The sequence below is a fragment of the Symphalangus syndactylus genome, chromosome 5, assembly GCF_028878055.3.
Source record: "Symphalangus syndactylus isolate Jambi chromosome 5, NHGRI_mSymSyn1-v2.1_pri, whole genome shotgun sequence".
In the NCBI taxonomy this organism is placed as follows: domain Eukaryota; kingdom Metazoa; phylum Chordata; class Mammalia; order Primates; family Hylobatidae; genus Symphalangus; species Symphalangus syndactylus.
In genome coordinates, this window is record NC_072427.2 from 39,024,756 (window position 1) to 39,042,511 (window position 17,756).

General features: G+C 46.7%; 1 long non-coding RNA gene across 1 annotated transcript in view; it reads left to right on the plus strand.

The window, feature by feature from the left end:
• The first annotated feature begins 4,482 nt into the window (after window positions 1-4,482).
• The window catches only part of LOC129481760 (uncharacterized), a 42,182-nt gene continuing 28,908 nt past the window's right edge, over window positions 4,483-17,756 (plus strand). The window contains exon 1 of the long non-coding RNA XR_008657502.2: window positions 4,483-4,815. This is a non-coding gene — a long non-coding RNA (uncharacterized lncRNA). The remainder of the gene's footprint in view (window positions 4,816-17,756) is intronic.

A 17,756-nucleotide genomic window follows, 5' to 3' on the forward strand; every position in this document is an offset into this window, starting at 1 on the left:
GCATCTCCTGAATTGAGCTCATCTTTAACACTGGCCTTCTCTAGCTGGGCTTTGGCTTTCAGTGGTATCTCCTGGGCAATAGCTGTGGCCCAGATCCCGCTTCAGTCTCATTAATCTTAACTGAGAACTGACAGCTTCAGAGGAGTCCCATCTTCACTGCCAGCCCCAGATAGGATGGGCCTGCCACCGCCAGTCTGCAGGGCTCAGTGCAGCCTCTTCTGTGAAGACTTCTCCATACTTTCGAGTCCTTGCTGAATCCCTGTCTTTGAACTCTAAAGCCTTGCCCTTTTCTGTCATAAGAACAATCTGTGGTCATTAATTGAGTCCACAGTTACAGACTTGAGAAATCAAACATTTTTTTGCATACTGTAGTGAATAAGAAGGCATTCTTTATAGTCACCAAATTCTGATTCTGCTGAGGAATTTAGGCAAATGACTTCACCTCTCTGGGCCTTAGTTTCTGCATCTGTAAAATGGGCTACGGGGCTGGGCACAGTGGCTCATGCCTGTAATCTTAGCACTTTGGGAGGCTGAGGTGGGTGGATCACAAGTTCAGGAGTTCAAGACCAGCCTCGCCAGGATGGTGAAACTACGTCTCTACTAAAAATACAAAAAATTAGCCAGGCGTGGTAGCGGGCACCTGTAGTCTCAGCTACTCAGGAGGCTGAGGCAGGAGAATGGTGTGAACCCAGGAGGCGGAGCTTGCAGTGAGCTGAGATCATGCCACTGCACTCCAGCCTGGGAGACAGAGTGAGACTCCGTCTCAAAAAATCAAAAAACAAAAAACAAAAAACAAAAAAAAATTAGCCCGTCATGGTGGTGGGCGCCTGTAATCCCAGATACTCAGGAGGCTGAGGCAGGAGAATCACTTGAACCCAGGAGGCAAAGATTGCAGTGAGCTGAGATTGTGCCACTGCACTCCAGCCTGGGCGACAGAGCGAGACTCTATCTCAAAAAAAAAAAAAAAAAAAAGCTACAAATAACCATTTTTATGGGGCTACTTATGAGGATTAAATAGGTTATTGTGCCACATACCTAGCTGAGAGCCTGCCACATAATAAGTGATCAATAAATGGCAGTGTTGTTATTATTTAGAGGGGCACAGATTAAACATGTGCGTTCTAGGGCCAGATGACTTGCTTTAAAAGTGTTTCACTACTTATCCTCTTTGGGATCTTGGGCAAACTTAACCTTTGTAAGCTTTGGTGTCCTTATCTGTGAAGTAAAACTAATGATGTCTATTTTTTTTCTTTCCAACTTTTAGGTTCAAGGGATATACGTGCAGGTTTGTTACATAGGTAAACTGCATGTCATAGGGGTTTGGTGTAATTTTATCACCCAAGTAATCAGCGTAGTACCTGATAGGTAGTTTTTCAGTCCTCACCCTCCTCCCACCCTTTACTCTCAAGTAGGCCCTGATGTCTATCATTCTCTTCTTTGTGTCCCTGTGTACTCAATGTTTCGCTCCTACTTATTAGTGAGAACATGTGGTATTTGGTTTACTGTTCCTGCATTAATTCACTTAGGATAATCGCCTCAGCAAAGGATATGAGTTCATTCTTTTTTATGGCTGCGTAGTATTCCACGGTGTGTATGTACCACATTTTCTTTATTCAGTCAACCTCTGATGGGCATCTAGGTTGATTCCATGTCTTTGCTATTGTGAATAGTGCTGAGATAAACATATGTGTGCATGTGTCTTTATAATAGAACGATTTATATTCCTTTGGGAATATACCCAGAAATGGGATTGCTGGGTCGAATGGTAGTTCTATTTTTAGTTCTTTGAGAAATCTCCAGACTGCTTTCCACTGAAAGCAGCTAAACTAGTTTACATTCCCACTTTCAGTGTGTAACAGTTTACTTTTCTCTGCAATCTTGCCAGCATCTGTTATTTTTTGACGTCTTAGTAATAGCCATTCTGATAATGTCTATTTTTAAAGTTGAAGAAACTGAGGCACAGATAGATTAAGTGACTTGCCCCAGCTATGCTAGGACACAAATAGTAGGTATCAAATACAGGAAATGAAGGCTCTAGGGGCTGCTTACTTGACTACTATTGCAGAATGACATGAGTGACGCATAGTGACACACTCCCCATAACAGGAGAGTGGAGAGAGATGAGCCATCATTTCTGCTGGGGATGTGGGAGGAGAGAGAGAAAGTTTTAAACAGAAGGTGAAAACTACTCTAGTCCTGGAAAGATAGTGAATGCGGCTAAGCTGGAAATGAGGTTAGAATGTCATCCTAGATGGTTGCATAACAATGCACATGTACTTAATGTCATAAAATTGCATACTTAAGAAAGGTCAAAATGGTAAAAGTCATTATTTATTTACTTATTATTATTATTTTTTGAGATGGAGTCTCGCTCTGTCGCCCAGGCTGGAGTGCAGTGGTGCGATCTCGGCTCACTGCAAGCTCCGCCTCCCAGATTCACATCATTCTCCTACCTCAGCCTCCCGAGTAGCTGGGACTACAGGCGCCTGCCACCATGCCCAGCTAATTTTCATATTTGTAGTAGATACAGGGTTTCACCATGTTAGCCAAAATGGTCTCAATCTCCTGACCTTGTGATCCGCCTGCCTTGGCCTCCCAAAGTGTTCCCGCGCCTGACCGAGTAATAAGTCATTTAAAAAAAAATTGTTTAATGAAAAAAAAATTAACTTACATTTTTCTTAAAAGTAACAATTTAATGATATGTATTTTCTGTGAACATTCAATAAACAGAAATCACCAAGAAAAAAATAAATATAATTTGTTATTCTGCCATTCAGATCTAAACAATGTTATTTTGGTGCATATCTCTTCAGAGGTTTTTCATATATTCACTTCAAATACTATTTACCAACAATGGGAGTTTATTTATTTATGTTTGTTTGTTTGTTTTGAGACATAGTCTCACTCTGTGGCCCAGGCTGGAGTGCAATGGCGTGATCTCTGCTCACTGCAACCTCTGCCTCGCAGGTTCAAGCAATTCTCCTGCCTCAGTCTCTCGAGTAGCTGGGATTACAGGTGCCTACCACCATGCCCAGCTAATTTTTATATTTTTAGTAGAGACAGAGTTTTGCCACATTGGCCAGGCTGGTCTCGAATTCCTGGCCGCAAGCAATCTGCCTGCCTGGTCCTCCCAAAGTGTTGGGATTACAGGCGTGAGCCACTGCGCCCGGCCTGTATTTTTATATATGTAGTTTTGTAACTTACTTCTTCCACTCACTAAATGATAAGTTTTCCATGTCATTAAGTTTAAAAAAAGAAAAAAAAAGGCAAGTCATCTCAGGTAGGAGGACTGGCATGAGCAAAGGCATAGAGGTACGACAATGCAAAGGAATTCTGGAAAAAGTGAGGCTCCCAGAGCAGCTGGAGCACAAATTGCAAGGAAGAATATAGTGGGAAGTGTCAATCCTGCCAGTGGATTGACTGTCAGGATCTGGAGACCAGGGGGCTTTAAAGGAAAAAACAATTGTGAAAGAGGATCTGGGCTAAGGAAAGATATTATACTTTATTGAAAACTTAGCAGAGGCTCCAGGTGGCCAAAGCAAAAAGGGAAACACAGAAAGGACAAGAGTTCTGTTTATTACAAAGGAGTTAGGAAAGAGCACATGTTGGCCAGGCGCAGTGGATCACACCTTAATCCCAACACTTTGGGAGGCTGCGGTGGGCAGATCACCTGAGGTCAGGAGTTCAAGACCAGCCTTGCCAACATGGTGAAACAACACCTCTACCAAAATATACAAAAATTAGCTGGGCATGGTGACGTGCACCTGTAGTCCCAGCTACTGGGGAGGCTGAGGGGGAAGATTGTTTGAACCCAGGAGGTGGAGATTGCAGTGAGCTGAGATTGTGCCGCTGCACTCCAGCCTGGGCAACAGAGTAAGACCCTGTCTCAAATAAAAAAAAAAAAAGAAAAGAAAAAAAAAAAGAATACATGCTCTAAAGCCTGACTCCCAGAACGTGAGCCCTTGCTCTGCCAGTTACTAGCTATGTTGCTTTGGCAAATGAGTTAACCTCTTTATCATTCAGTTCCTCTATTTGTAAAACAGGAGCAATCATAGTGCCTACTTCATAGGGTTGTTGTGAGAATTAAATGAGCTAATAATGTAAAGCACTTAGAGGCTGGCATGTTGTAAACTCCGAATGAAAGTTACAAATTATTTTTATCAATGTTTTTTCCTGGCTGAATTCTAAGTTGAATTTATCTTGAGCATCTGTATGCAAAGAGCTCTGAGTAACATACGGGATAGTTTTCTCAATAAATGTGATAGTAACCGTGGCTGCATTCTCAGTAAGGCTGTGTCTTAACGTCTCCTGGAAGGAAGCCAAGGTCAGAAAGGGCTCTGTGAGAGAGCCAGTGCTCATGTCCAGGCCCAGGGCTTCCTAACTGCCTGGCATGTGCCAGGAGGGTGTGTGTAAAAGGCCGAGAAAGGAAGGACTTTCACTCCCTTCCCACTTGCCCTCTCTCTCCCTGGTCAGGCCATCCTTTCAGCCTGGCTGTCGGCCTGAGCCATTTCCTGTTTCCTGAACATTTATCTTCTGCACATTCATGCTTTTTTCTCATATTGTCCCCCTGCCTGGAATACCTCTTTCTTCCAGAATCCTACTGGCAAACTTCTTGTCTTTCCAAACTCACTTCAAGAATAACCATTCCTTCCTCTGGCATTCCCCGACTCTCCATGTTCTCCTCTGCTTGGAGGACTCTGTACCTCCCTCTCTTCTGTGATGTGTGATGGTGATAATGGTGATGAAGATAATGGTGATGGTGACAATGAAGATAGTGGCAGCTTACCCTTACGGACCACTTCACCAGGCACTAGGGTAAGTGCTCTGCAAGCACTGTTGCAATTAATTTTTACAGCAACCCTATAAGGAATTGCTATTTGTATACTAATCTTACAGAAAAGGAAACAAGAGCATAGAATGAATGGTTAAAGAACTCGCTCAAGCCACACAGCTGGGAGTAAAAGAACTAGGATTTGTACACAGAGAGTCTGTTTTCAGAACTAGCACCCACAACCGTTATGCCTAGCTGCTTCCCTGCATTATTTTTACTGTTTTTACTGTTAGGATTACTACTGCTTGAGGATGGGTTTCTCTCCTTTGTCCTTTCTCAGGACCTGGCACCAGGCCTGACACCCAGCAGGCACTGAAGAAATACTTGCCACTATTCAGTCTGGCAGTTCGGTTCAGTTAAAACGAGTCAAGGCTCATTTCAAAGACCTCTTCTTCCATGCTGGCCCTCCTGATCACCCTGACCGGATTTGAGGACTCCTTTCAAGAGTGCCTATGGCTTTGCTCTTCTCATTTAACTCTCACACAATTTCATGAGGTGGGCATTGTTCCCACTTTATAGACAGAAAAACTGAGGTTCAGACCTGGTAAGGGATCGTGCTGGGGTTTGAGTCCATTCATTCTTCCCTTCACGCTTTCCTTTTAGTGTCTCCCCCATCCTTTATTTGCCACTCCCAAATCCTTAGCACACAGCCTGGAGCACAGTAGGCCTGCATTAAATGTCTGCTAAATTGAAATGAACTGAATTAGGGTGTGGGTGGCCCAAGAAAAATGTGCCACGACTCAGGCATTTCAAGCGAAATGCATAGTTTCAAAATCCAAGCATGGAGGAGCCCGCTATTTTTGGATGGCCTTGCACAAATGTTGTGTGGGCTTCCTTTTTGCTACTAAATGTCATTGCATTAGTTTCCTAGTTTCATTCTCCTGCCTGGGCTGGGGAGGATTATGCAAGCGGAGCCTAGGAATGAGTCATCTTTCCCTCAGCTGCCAAACTGTCCACGATTGCCATGACATGGTACAATCTTTTTTCTGCCTCAAGCTATTTGTGGGTGGTTTTGTTTAACTTTTACAGTCTTTCTTTCTTTCCTTCTAATTTTGCTTCTCCTTGTCTTTTTCTCTGAGATGGGCTATAGGGTACTGACAGCCTTTAAAACTCTGGCCACTCTGTCTGCAAGCACAAATCCATCTACCTGCTATGTAATCCACGTGGGGAAGAAAGCCCTTCTGGTGATGACATTGTGAGGTGCTGACCCACAAGGAAAGTGGGACAATCTTTCTAGGGTGGTTGGAGGTTCCCTTCCACTGGGCCAGCTGCCACCACCCCTCCCCCAAGCCTGCTGGGAAATTCTGGGCAGCCCAAAATTGGGCTTCCACACCCCACACTACAGCCATGCCCTTCACAGTCCTACCTGGGTCTGTTTCCTGGATTTGTTGAGGCTGGTTTGTTCACTTCCAGTATGACCCTGTGGCCTTAGCCAGGGCAGCTCTGGGGCCAGCCCCCAGCCCCCACAGGAGGAGCCAGGCTGACCCCGCTGAGGGCTACACAGGAGGGCAAGGCCCAGTGCCCAAGGGGATGACAGGTGTGTGACAACTTCTGTGCTGCAGGCACAGTGCTGGGTGCCAGTAGAAAGAGCGACTTGCTCTCCAGCTGTGTAAGTGCTTCTAGCCTCAGACTGATCGATCAGTGAACCAGGCCAAGGTTGGAACTGTAGGTGAAACCAATGGATCCACATGTGAGGGCTGGGGGAGGTGGAAACAGGGGCCAGCGCCGGGACCTTCCTAGATGAATAGCAGCTACAAGCAATGGCCAACGCATTGCTCAAATGGAGGCCTGTTGGGCACTCGGGACCTGGGTTCAGCAGGAATCATTGAGAGCATCTTGATAGTCTCTCATAACACTCACCATACGTGCCCTCAAATGATGCTGGACAACAGGTGCCCAGCAATCCAGGTTCGAGAAGAGCCAGCCCTGCCTGCCCCTTTCCCAGCTTCAAGGCTCTGGCCTCCCCTTCGCAGGCAGGAGAAGAGTTGAGAACATTTGGAAACCACATGCAGGAGCACCAAGAGCCCTGGATTAGAAGGGAGAGGAGTTGGCCAGGCGTGGTGGCTCACCCCTGTAATCCCAGCACTTTGGGAGTCCGAGGCGGGTGGATCAAGAGATCGAGACTATCCTGGCCAACATGGTGAAACCCTGTCTCTACTAAAAATACAAATATTAGCCGCGTGTGGTGGCGCACGCCTGTAGTCCCAGCTACTCGGAAGGCTGAGGCAGGAGAATCGCTTGAACCCGGGAAGCGAAGGTTGCAGTGAGCCGAGATCACGCCACTGCACTCTGCAGAGCGAGACTCTGTCTCAAAATAAATAAATAAAGGAGAGAAGTTCTGGCAGCTCATGCTGTGTGCCTGTGGGAAACTCTCCTAACCCTTCTAAACCTCAGTTTCCCTGCCTTTAAATGGTGGTAATAATATAATTGAGAAATGAGCTAACAGTGATTCATAAAATATTTGGTGTCACTTTTCCACATAAAACCCTCCAGTGACTTTCCATTTCAGTTGGAGAAAAACCTAAAGGGCTTGCGGCAGCCTGTGAAGTCCTGCATCAAGATCTACCTCTACCCCCACTTCTCCTCTGATCTGATGTCATCCCTGGTCTTCCAAACACACCAGCCTCATGCCCGCCTCAGGGCCTTTGCACTGACTGTTTGCTTTGCCCTGGGCACTCTTTTCCCAGGTGTCAGTACAGCACCTCTCACCTCCCAGGTCTTCACTGAAACATCAGCTTTGAGTGAGGCTTTCCAAGAACTCTCTGAAATGCAACATCTCTTCCCCACACACCCTGCCCCCTCCACTACTTAATTTTTCTCTATGGCTCTTAACACCCTCACAGATTATATCTCTTACTTACTCTATTGATTATCTGTCTCACTCCACTAAAATATTAGCTCCATGAGGGCAGGACTTCTTCTGTTTTGTTCTCTACTGTAACTCCAGTGCTTAGAATAGTGCCTGGAAACACATAGTAGATGCTCAATAAATATTCTCTGAATGAATAAAGTAGTAAATGAACAAAGGGGCCTTCAGTACTATTATTCTAGAGTGGAAGTAGCCAGCCCCAGTCCCAGCAACCTAACCCCATTAAGGCCAAGGTCCTGGGGTCTTCTGTGTGCCACAAGCTCCCAGGGAAACTTGCAGGCTCTTCCATCTCACAGCTATTCTTTTTATTTTATCTTATTTTATTTTATTTATTTATTTAGAAATGGAGTCTCTCTGTCACCCAGGCTGGAGTGCAGTGGCGCGATCTCGGCTCACTGCATGCAACCTTTGTCTCCCACATTCAAGTGGTTCTCCTGCCTCAGCCTCCCAAGTAGCTGGGATTACGGGCGCCTGCCACCAGGCCCGGTTAATTTTTGTACAGACAGGGTTTCACCATGTTGGCCAGGCTGGTCTCGAACTCCTGACCTCAGGTGATCCACCCACCTCGGCCTCCCAAAGTGCTGGGATTACAGGCATGAGCCACCACACCTAGCCCTTCACAGCTATTCTTAAGCCCCAGTTTGATCAAACAGAGCGTCAGTACATCATGTAGTAGATGATTGTTCCTTGAACATCATGCTAATGGCTTGCTACTGAGAAAATGGGCACAGAAGAATCAACTGGGATGGGAGAAGCTTCTTCAAGTGCCCAATTTCCTAAAGAGAGGAACCATCAGTTTGGAAGAAACGGATCAATCTTTTATGACTGGCTGAGTTGGCAAGCTGTGTCACTCCTCTTCCTGTCTGTCTGTAGAATGGAAGAGCAGGTTTGGAGCAGGAATTTGCCTCACTCTGCTCCTTAAACTTCACTGTCAGGCACTTCGGAGCCTGCTGTGCTGCCACCAGGAGAATGCAGGCTGACCCCTCCGACTGCAAGAGTCCTAGGAGGGAGTTGCTGGGGATGCTTGGTCAAGCTGATTGTTCCCTAAGTGATAGTGCATTTCAATCTCTGCCTTTGGGAGACTGACTTTTCCTTAAAATAAAAGGTTAGCTATTTTTTTTTCATTGCTTAACCCATGAAAGTGTTGGTTCTCCTTTTATACAAATTCTAGGATTTTTAATATTCTCCTTCTCTCTCCTTCTGCCTCCCCTCCCAACTCTACTACCTAAATAATTAAAGCATGTTTGGCAGCGGGCAGGGTGTGTTTTGCAAACCAATACACTTAGCCACAATGCTTTTTTATATACAGTACATGTGAAAAGTAAGGTAGGTATATTTGTAATTCAAAAATTTTTAAAAATGCTTTTCACCTCCCTTTTCCTTCTTACAAACTTTCCACTACTGCTATCTTTTTTTCTTTTGTTGAGTATTTTAAAGAATTCCAAGTGGACTGTAAACTAGTTCAACCATTGTGGAAGTCAGTGTGGCGATTCCTCAAGGATCTAGAACTAGAAATACCATTTGACCCAGCCATCCCATTACTGGGTATATACCCAAAGGATTATAAATCATGCTGCTATAAAGACACATGTACACGTATGTTTATTGCGGCACTATTCACAATAGCAAAGACTTGGAACCAACCCAAATGTCCAATGATGATAGACTGGATTAAGAAAATGTGGCACATATACACCATGGAATACTATGCAACCATAAAAAATGATGAGTTCATGTCCTTTGTAGGGACATGGATGAAGCTGGAAACCATCATTCTCAGCAAACTATCGCAAGGACAAAAAACCAAACACTGCATGTTCTCACTCATAGGTGGGAATTGAACAATGAGAACACATGGACACAGGAAGGGGAACATCACACACCGGGGCCTGTTGTGGGGTCGGGGGAGGGGGAGGGATAGCATTAGGACATATACCTAATGTTAAATGACGAGTTAATGGGTGCAGCACACCAACATGGCACATGTATACATATGTAACAAACCTGCACGTTGTGCACATGTACCCTAAAACTTAAAGTATAATAAAGTATAATAATAATTAAGAAAAGAATTCCAAGTACAGATCAGGTATAACTAGAAGCTAGAAAAATAGAAATGTACCACTCTCCAGTGTTTGTTAGTGCCCTAGATGGATGGGAAGCCAGCTGAGGCCACTCAGGCGGCCAGCATCAATAATGGGGTGAGCTGAGGCCACAGCACCAGCCAGAGGGTGGTCAGGAAGCCCAAACGTGGTCAAGGACAGCTGAGTTGGAGCAGCTTGGGACTCAGCTGCCAGTGGGGAAGAGCCCAGCAATGGAGTCTGGGGTTGATTCTGGGTCAGAGTCTGCAGAGACTGACAAGGAAGCAAGCCCAGGGAGCCAGGAGGGGAGCTACTAAATCCATCCAGGTAGAAGCTTGAGTGTCTTGTCCCTGTGGGTCTCAGAGGCACAGCTCAATCTAGAGTGAAGTGAAGCCTCCACAGTGGCATGGGGACTTCCTGATTCTGCCAAATGTGATGACAAGATGGAAATGTTCATCTATATCTAAATGGATTGGCAGTGAAGATCTGTATCTTCACTGTGCTGCGGTTAACAGCAAAAAGGATACTTTCTTGAATGCTTTATTGTATAACAAGAATGTTTCCAAGTACCTTTCACAAGTTATCTCATTTTTTTTTTTTACAACAACCCTATGGTAGATATAAATATCCAGCCCTTTAAAAGTGGAGAAAACCAAAGCCAGTGGAAGGTAGGTGAGTTGCTCCAGGTGGATCTGGGGTATGAAGCCAAGCCGTCTGACTTCATAGTAGGGTTTCTTAACCTTGGCACTGATAACCTTTTGGGACAGGTCATCCTTTGTTGGGGACTCCCCTGTGCATTGTAGGATGTTTAGCAGCAGCCCTGGCCTCTACTCACTAGATGCCAGTGGCACCTCTCCCTGACTCAAGATGTGACAGCCACAAGTGTCTTCAGAAGTTGCCAAATATGCCCCTGTTGAGAATCACTGTTGAGAACCACCACGGTTGTTCACCACTAAGCCCTGCCAAGCAGAGCTGGACTTCATGGCCTCAGACAGGATATTTTCAAGACATTTGGAAGGGAGACTTGAGAGTGCTGCTCATACCAGCTCTCCCAAGGAGATCTTCATTAGGGTCCTTGGCCTTCAGATTTAAAAATCCTATGTATCAGTCATCTAGAATCAATCTGTCCTGGGCAAATTCCTCCCAACCCAGCTTGCCAGCCAGTTCCTTAAATCCGATTCTTGATTATGTGTTACAGAGGAGAGGTGGAGATAGGTTTTCTGGCTGGCTGACCACACAGGACATTCATGGGCAGGTGAGAGCTTAGATGAGGAGCGAGATTTCTTTGCTGTGTCTAGTCCTGAGTCCTGGGCTGGTTCCTAGTTTTTATTCATGAGATCTGTCAGGGACTTGCCTTGTTCCTGCCTTGCTCTGTGTGCTGTTGTGCCCCTCTCATGAGCTCAGGCACCCTGTGTCAGCTGTCTTTTTTTTTTTTTGAGACAGAGTCTTAACTCTGTCACCCAGGCTAGAGTGCAGTGGCACGATCTCAGCTTGCTGCAACTTCCACCTCCCAGGTTCAAGCTATTCTCCTGCCTCAGCCTCCCGTGTAGCTGGGATTACAGGCTCGTGCCACCACACCTGGCTAATTTTTTGTATTTTTAGTAGAGACAGGGTTTCACCATGTTACCCAGGCTGGTCTTGAACTCCTGAGCTCAGGCAATCCGCCCACCTCGGCCTCCCAAAGTGTTAGGATTACAGGTGTGAGCCACCGTGTCCGGCTAAAGGGAACTCAGCTGTCTTGAAATCAGCACCTAGGGATGCACCTAGGCCTGACTGAGGCGGGCACTGCAGGAAAGAGAACGAGCATTGCTAAGTGGCAGCTGTGGGATTTGGAGCAGCTGGAGGGAGCCCAAATGTGGTCAAGAACAGCTGAAACGTGGAAATGAAGAATGCTAAGAGGTGCAATTCACAGAATGAGACTGAAGCTAACCAATTAATCTATAGATAAAATGAGAGGAGGGCAAAGGGGAGGGAGGCACCATGCGTAGCTCCGCAGTTGGTTTCAGTGCCTGGGAACACAGATGGAAGAAGGACGGGGTCCAGGGGAAGGCCTTGACCCCCCTTGATCCTTGCTGAGTTTGAAAGGACTGTGGGATGTCCAGGGGAAAGCCAGGTGGCCAGGCTGGAAGGTCCAGCAGAGCTCTAGGCCTGGGATGGACACTGGAGACCATCATTGCAAAGAGACAGGTTGATCTGGGAGAGCAGGTGAGGATGTGCGGAAGGAAGAGCTGCCAGGGAAAGGAGAAGCTTCTGTGTGGCTGAGAAGGAGCAGCTGGAGAGTGAGGAGGAAAGCAAAGGGCAGGCAGTAACTGTTAAGCCAGAGAGTCTGCCAGAGGGCCAGTGAGATGAGGACGGAAGAGTACTCACTGTCATTAGCAGCAAGGAGGTGGGTGCTCAGGACGTTATGGAGATCAAGTTTAAGTGGGTGCTGGGGCACAGAAGCCAGAGTACAGCAAGTGGAGAAGGATACACATCACCTTCAAGAAGCTTGGCTGTGAAGGAGAGAAGAGAGGGCTGGAGCTTGAGAGAAAGGCGGGCTCTCACTTTCTTTTTTCTTTTTCTTTTTCTTTTCTTCTTCTTCTTTTTTTTTTTTTTTTTGAGACAGAGCCTCACTCTGTTGCCCAGGCTGGAGTGCAGTGGTGTGATCTTAGCTCACTGCAGCCTCGAATTCCTAGGCTCAAGTGATCCTCCTGCCTCAGCCTCCCAAAGTGCTGGGATTACAAGCATGCGCAATCATGCCTGGCTAATTTTTAAATTTATTTTTATTTTCTGTAGAGACAAGGTCTCACTATGTTTCCCAGGGGGGTCTTGAACCCTTGTGCTCAAGCAGTCCTTCCGCCTTGGCCTCACAAAGTGCTGGGATTACAGGCGTGAGCCACCACGCCCAGCCAGCTCTCGCTTTCAGATTCCTATGGTTTTGACCATCAGAGGAACTGGAAGATGGGGGAAGCCCCGAGACATTTCCCCACAGAAATGCCAGAGCCTGCTTCCTCCAGTGGTTGATTCGACTTCCTCTGCTTCCATGCCCACCATCTGTGCACCTCTTCTCCCAGCTGCATCTTTTCTTTTTTCTTTTTTTTTTGGAGATGGAGTTTTGTTGTTGTTGCCCAGGCTAGAGTGCAATGGCACAGTCTCGGCTCACTGCAGCTTCTGCCTCCCAGGTTCAAGCAATTCTCCTGCCTCAGCCTCCCAAATAGCTGGGATTACAGGTGTGCACCACCATGCCCAGCTAATTTTTGTATTTATTATTATCATTATTATTATTTGAGATGGATTCTCACACTGTCGCCCGGGCTGAAGTACAATGGCACGATCTCAGCTCACTGCAACCTCCGCCTCCTGGGTTCAAGTGATTCTCCTGCCTCAGCCTCCCGAGTAGCTGGGATTGCAGGCACCCACCACCATGCCTGGCTAATTTTTTGTATTCTTAGTAGAGATAGAGTTTCACTATGTTGGCCAGGCTGGTCTCGAACTCCTGACCTCAAGTGATCCGCCCGCCTTGGCATCCCAAAGTCCAGCTGCATCTTTTCTGATTGGTGCAGGCCTCCCACCTGGCCTGGCTGTTGCATGCATAGTGAAAATGTGGCTGAATGAAGGGAGGCGATTGTCAGTGTCAGAAGTGAGTTCAGGTCCAAGCTCTCTGGTTTCTGAACTGGAATGTCTTTGCCATTATCTAGTCCAAAGCATTTCACATTTTTCCAATGAAGAGCCCCTACTGGCACACAGGAAACAGCTCAGACACCAGGGATCAGGGTTATGAAATGAAGTATGCGGCAGCCACTAAAAGTCTAGTGTATCTCTAATTTCTCTAAAACCTCATGTTTCAGCATAAAAGCGCATGCAGTGTTGCATTCTACTCTGACATACTTGGGTGCTTTGGGGTTTTAAAATTATATTTGAAATTGCTTACCTTCATATGAAATTGACACTCAAAGAAGGTGCACCAACTTTGTCCCATGACCCTCCGGTTAGAGCAGCAGTCAGAAGTCAGATCGTCTCCCTCCACTTTTCTTTCTTTCTCTCTCTCTTTCTTTCTTTTCTTTTCTTTCTTTCTCTCTCTTTTTTTTGAAGGAGTCTCGCTCTGTCGCTCAGGATGGAGTGCAGTGGTACGATCTCTGCTCACTGTAACCTCCACCTCCCAGGTTCAAGCGATTCTCCTGCCTCAGCCTCCTGAGTAGCTGGGACTACAGAGGCATGCCGCCATGCCCGGCTAATTGTGGTACTTTTAGTAGAGATCGGGTTTCAACATATTGGCCAGGCTGGTCTCAAACTCCTGACCTCGTGATCTGCCTGCCTTGGCCTCCCAAAATGCTGGGATTACAGGCGTGAGCCACCACACCCAGCCCATCCCTCCACCTTTCTTACACCTGTGCATACACATATACACAACCACACAAACTACAATTGAGACTGAGGCCCAGAGAGGCGGTCACATGGCCAAGATCACATAGCAAGTGCGTGGATCTAGCTCCATCAACTCCCTATCCATTGCTCCTTCTTTGCAACTCCATTGCCAAGGAATTGAGGATGGCATAGTTTTACTGGGGAATCTCAGATTTCATGTTTGATATTGGCAGATGAAATTAGGAATGGGGAACAGAGGTTTAGAGTGGAAAACAAGTAATTTAATTATTTGGGTCCCATAACTAGGTTCTGAAAACATGACACTATACATACATACATACATACATACATACATACATACATACATTTGAAAACATGACACTATTGTATTTATGTAAATAGCCATGCTCGAGGGAGGATTTGACAGGCCTCAAGGAGGCCTTTCTCCTCCAAATTGTCTTCTCTATTCTGGTGTTAAGACTTGAAATCCACCTTCCAGTTAAGCATTGTCCTTTCCCCCAGGTCATTGCTATGGGTTGAGTTATGTCCCTCTGAAATTCATATGTTGAAGTTTTAACCCTCAGTGTGTCACATCATTTGGAGACAGGGCCTTCACAGAGGTAAGCAAATCAAAATGAGGTCATTCGGGTGGGCCCTAATCCAACAACACTGGTGTCCTTGTAAGAAGTGGGGGCTGGGCGCGGTGGCTCACACCTGTAATCCCAGCATTTTGGGAGGCCAAGGCAGGTGGATCACCTGAGGTCAGGAGTTAAAGACCAGCCTGACCAACATGGAGAAACCCCGTCTCTACTAAAAATACAAAATTAGCCGGGCATGATGGCACATGCCTGTAATCCCAGCTACTCGGGAGGCTGAGGCAGGAGAATCGCTTGAACCCGGGAGGCAGAGGTTGTGGTGATCTGAGATCACACCATTGCACTCCAGCCTGGGCAACAAGAGCTAAACTCCATCTCAAAAAACAAACAAACAAACAAAAACAAAATAAAAGGGGAGATTTGGGCCGGGCACAGCGGCTCACATCTGTAATCCTAGCACTTTGGGAGGTGGGAGGATTGCTTGAGCCCAGGAATTTGAGACCAGCCTGGGCAACATAGTGAGACCCCATCTCTAAAAAAAAAAAAAAATTAGCCAGGTGTGGTGGCATGTGCTTGTGGTCCCAGCTACTCAGGATCTGAGACAGGAGGATCACCTGAGTCCTGGAGTTTGAGGTTGCAGTGAGCCTTTATCGAACCTCTGCACTCCAGCCTGGGTGATGCAGCAAGACCCTGCCCTTCCGCACCGACCTCCCGCAAAAAAAAAGAAGAAGAGATTTGGACACAGAGATGCACATAGAAGGAAGGAAGATGGTGAGAGGGAAAAGACAGCCATCTACAAGCCAAAAAGAGAGACCTGGACAGATCCTTCCCTCACAGCCATGGAAAGGAACCAACCCTGCTGGATACCTTAATTTCACACTTTTAGCCTCCAGAACTACGAAAGGATGCATTTCTGTTGTTTAAACTACTCAGTTTGTGGTACTTTGTTATGGCAGTCTTAACAAACAAACAGAGTCATCTATGTGAAGCCTTGTGCTCCTGGGAGGGAAAGCACAGCCGGATTCCTACAGCAGAAAAGCATGATCTTCCCTTAGTAAAGGGATTATTTCTGCCTCTGTCTTTGAGCTGGACCCTCTGTAGGTACCTCACACACAACATCTAATTTCCTCTTCACCGGAGGGATAATAAGGACAAAAATTAATGCTCATATTCACTGAGCATTTACCATGTACCAGGCAGTTTTTAATGCTTTACATTTGATACCCACTACTAGGAGGTATGAGGGACTATTATTCCTATTTTACAGATGAGGAAACTGAGTCCCAGTGAGGTTACGTGTCCAGCGCAAGTCACTCAGCTAACAGTAAGTGACTGGACCAAAATTAGAAACCATGTTCCACCCACCTTTCTAACCCCTCTCAGAATGAATGAGTTTCCCAGGACTTTCCTTCGGAGCCAGTGGACAGGGAGCTGACCCCAGGCCACAGCGGGCTAATGCAGGAAGAAGAGGAAGGTGGAGACAGCCATCAGTGCCTGAAACCCTGCACCTTCTGTCCTGCAAGGCAGCCCTCTGTCAGCCCCCCTGCAGGTTCTATGGGCTTGGGCCTAAGTTGGGGCTGACGTCAGCTGAGGGAAATTCGACTTGGAGAACAAAAGCTTCCACCACAGGAAAAAACTTCCTGTTCAAGTCCTGGCAGGAGAGCTCGGGTTTCAACCACACAGCCGGTAAAGTCATCGGCTGGTCGTGGGCTGGCGACGCAGGGGCTCCCAAGGGCACGGAGCAGCTGGGCGGAAGGCCTGGAGATCTCTTCCCGCCAGGCTGCAGGGGCCTGATCAGAGAGACCCAAGATTCCCCTGTGGATGGCGGTGGGGAAGGGCTGAGGCCAGGCCTTGTCAGTCCTTTCCCACCTCTGACTTTGGCCAATCCTCCCAAACACGTAGAGCCAAGCAGGCATCATCATGCACCCATATCCATTTGCCAGTGGAGAAACCAAGTCCAGAGAGGGGAGGTCAGTATCTCAATGATAGTCGTCAAATTAGAGGGGGTTGGGGGGAGAGGGAGGACTTGAACTCAGTCCTTGATCTCTTCCTGAGTTCTTGGTTCTTTGGTTACTAAACAAAGGGGGAAAAAAGATCTTCTAAAAAAGATCTAGGTGAAAAGGAGACAAATTCCAAAGACCCCGTTTTTCCAGTTACCCATCCTGCCTCAGCAGAGCACTGAGGGCTGGGTGGAAGAACATTCACTCATTCATCCATTCAGCACATCAGGCACCCACCATGTGGATGCCATTCAGCCTGGGAGCCACATATGCCCAACTAACTTGTTTTAAGTCCACTCAGCAAGGTGGGGCTCACAATCCAGGCAACAGAGGAAGTAATGAACGGAATGGACATAAAGTTGGTGAATACATGAAAGGTATCATTGTTAATAATATTGTTCCGCCATTCAGCACATGTTTTAGTCAAGCACCAATTATCAGCAAGGCACAGAGGCACGGTGCTCCAGCTATGTCTGCCAGGCTCTGTGCCAGTCACTTTACATGGAATTTCATTTCATCTTTATATCTACCCTATGAGACCGTGAAGTGGACACCAGGATCTACAAGCCTCCCTTTTTTGGGGATTTGGACCCCTCCCCCATCCACATGGGTGAGTCCCTGAGGCCATGTTTGTACTTAGTGGTCCCACCTTATGGTCTTAGGTGATTGGATTAGGAGTGGGCATGTGGCTCAAGCTGGGCCAATCAGGTTCTCTTTGTGGAGAATTTATTTATTTATTGAGATGGAATCTCACTCTGTCACCCAGGCTGGAGTGCAGTGGCGTGATCTCGGCTCACTGCAACCCCTGCCTCCCGGATTCAAGCAATTCTTCTGCCTCAGCCTCCCTAGTAGCTGGGCCTACAGGAGTGTACCACCACGCCCTGCTAATTTTTGTATTTTTAGTAGAGATAGGGTTTTGCCATGTTGGCCAGACCAGTCTCGAACTCCTGACCTCAAATGATCCACCCGCCTTGGTTTCCCAAAGTGCTGGGATTCTTTTTTTTTTTTTTTTTTTGAGTTGGAGTCTCACTCTGT